The following is a 2,839-nucleotide window of genomic DNA, read 5'->3' on the forward strand; positions in this document are numbered from 1 at the left end:
TTAAGTGAAAAAGTCAGCCCTAATGAAGTAGAAAACTGAAGTTGTTTGTTATGTTATTACCTAAATAAGGAAAAAGCAATGCATAAGGTAAACATGCTCTGTTTATCCCTTATAAATATTGTTTGATGAAGTTGTATGTACATATTTTTGCAAGTAAATAAATGTCGATGTTTCGAAATGTTGCTTCACTTCTCAGCACATTACTGCACAATATTCGTCAAGGATATACATCATGAAGTTGCTTTGGCTATTACTAAACTTCATTCTTGCTAGTTCCTAAGTTTTGATAGTGTAGTCTCGAATTCTTGTATCATTTACGGTGACTCGTAGAACCATTTTCACCATTCTGAACAGTCCTAAGTGAATTGACATTACATAATGGACAGAATGAAAACATCATGTTGTGACAATACTATGACATGATGTGAAGTGACACCAAATGTAAACTGGCCTTTGTTTTCTTCTTATATAAAGTCATAAACAAATGTATTTTTCTCATTCCTTAGAGCTAACTTTTGAACTTAAAACGTTATTGAACGAAAATTGCTTCATCGACTTATGTTGTTATTTACATACTGTGTGGTTTCAGCTCTGTTCTGTTACTGTAAAACCTACATAATTTTTCAGTCTCATGCATCTAACATTGCTTGCCAAAGAACACTCAATGGAAAAAAAAACCTTCAAGTCGTCATGGAAAATTTCAAGTCAGCCACAAAAAAAGCATAATAATAAAACACTGATTAAGAAGTAACAAAGGCATGACACCCTCTATTATGTAATAAATTTACGTTTAACATGAAGAAAATGAGCAATATCTACTTCAGCATAAAGAGAGAAAGCAAGTCTGTCACTTTAAGCATAGATGATAAATCTGTAGATTTTGTAGCAAACACAAAGGTTTTAGGGATGAACTTTGATTACCAGTAAATATCGAGTGAACATACACTCCTGGAAATTGAAATAAGAACACCGTGAATTCATTGTCCCAGGAAGGGGAAACTTTATTGACACATTCCTGGGGTCAGATACATCACATGATCACACTGACAGAACCACAGGCACATAGACACAGGCAACAGAGCATGCACAATGTCGGCACTAGTACAGTGTATATCCACCTTTCGCGGCAATGCAGGCTGCTATTCTCCCATGGAGACGATCGTAGAGATGCTGGATGTAGTCCTGTGGAACGGCTTGCCATGCCATTTCCACCTGGCGCCTCAGTTGGACCAGCGTTCGTGCTGGACGTGCAGACCGCGTGAGACGACGCTTCATCCAGTCCCAAACATGCTCAATGGGGGACAGATCCGGAGATCTTGCTGGCCAGGGTAGTTGACTTACACCTTCTAGAGCACGTTGGGTGGCACGGGATACATGCGGACGTGCATTGTCCTGTTGGAACAGCAAGTTCCCTTGCCGGTCTAGGAATGGTAGAACGATGGGTTCGATGACGGTTTGGATGTACCGTGCACTATTCAGTGTCCCCTCGACGATCACCAGTGGTGTACGGCCAGTGTAGGAGATCGCTCCCCACACCATGATGCCGGGTGTTGGCCCTGTGTGCCTCGGTCGTATGCAGTCCTGATTGTGGCGCTCACCTGCACGGCGCCAAACACGCATACGACCATCATTGGCACCAAGGCAGAAGCGACTCTCATCGCTGAAGACGACACGTCTCCATTCGTCCCTCCATTCACGCCTGTCGCGACACCACTGGAGGCGGGCTGCACGATGTTGGGGCGTGAGCGGAAGACGGCCTAACGGTGTGCGGGACCGTAGCCCAGCTTCATGGAGACGGTTGCGAATGGTCCTCGCCGATACCCCAGGAGCAACAGTGTCCCTAATTTGCTGGGAAGTGGCGGTGCGGTCCCCTACGGCACTGCGTAGGATCCTACGGTCTTGGCGTGCATCCGTGCGTCGCTGCGGTCCGGTCCCAGGTCGACGGGCACGTGCACCTTCCGCCGACCACTGGCGTCAACATCGATGTACTGTGGAGACCTCACGCCCCACGTGTTGAGCAATTCGGCGGTACGTCCACCCGGCCTCCCGCATGCCCACTATACGCCCTCGCTCAAAGTCTGTCAACTGCACATACGGTTCACGTCCACGCTGTCGCGGCATGCTACCAGTGTTAAAGACTGTGATGGAGCTCCGTATGCCACGGCAAACTGGCTGACACTGACGGCGGCGGTGCACAAATGCTGCGCAGCTAGCGCCATTCGATGGCCAACACCGCGGTTCCTGGTGTGTCCGCTGTGCCGTGCGTGTGATCATTGCTTGTACAGCCCTCTCGCAGTGTCCGGAGCAAGTATGGTGGGTCTGACACACCGGTGTCAATGTGTTCTTTTTTCCATTTCCAGGAGTGTATAAAGATACTGGCAAAATGAATGCCATCAGGATGTTGAGCTCTTTGGGTGTTAACATCAGTTTGTAACATCCAGTACTCTTTAACGACATACTATGCCCATATACAATCAATTCTTAGCTATGAGATTCTTTTCTGTCGATCAAAGGCACAAAACAGTATTTAAAATGCAGCAAAGGGCCATAAGAATAATAACTGAAAGTAGTAGTCAGGTACATTGTTAAGAGCTATTCAAAAAATTGAGCATCCTTACTACAAGTGAGTACATGAAACTTCCTGGCAGATCAAAACTGTGCACGGACCGAGACTTGAACTTGGGACCTTTGCCTTTTGCGGGCAAGTGCTCTACCAACTGAGCTACCCGAGCACGACTTACGCCTTATCCTCACAGCTTTACTTCCACCAGTACCTCGTCTCCTACCTTCCAGAGTTTACAGAAGCTCTCCTGCGAACCTTGCAGGACTAGCACTCCTG

At 46.5% G+C, this 2,839-nt stretch overlaps 1 non-coding gene across 1 annotated transcript; it reads right to left on the reverse strand.

Annotated features, from left to right (window-relative positions):
• Window positions 1-2,658: 2,658 nt before the first annotated feature.
• Trnal-caa lies at window positions 2,659-2,732 on the reverse strand. The gene has a single exon. It is a non-coding gene; the product is annotated as a tRNA-Leu (tRNA).
• Between the last annotated feature and the right edge of the window lie 107 nt (window positions 2,733-2,839).

This window comes from Schistocerca piceifrons, chromosome X (assembly GCF_021461385.2).
Source record: "Schistocerca piceifrons isolate TAMUIC-IGC-003096 chromosome X, iqSchPice1.1, whole genome shotgun sequence".
Lineage (NCBI taxonomy): Eukaryota > Metazoa > Arthropoda > Insecta > Orthoptera > Acrididae > Schistocerca > Schistocerca piceifrons.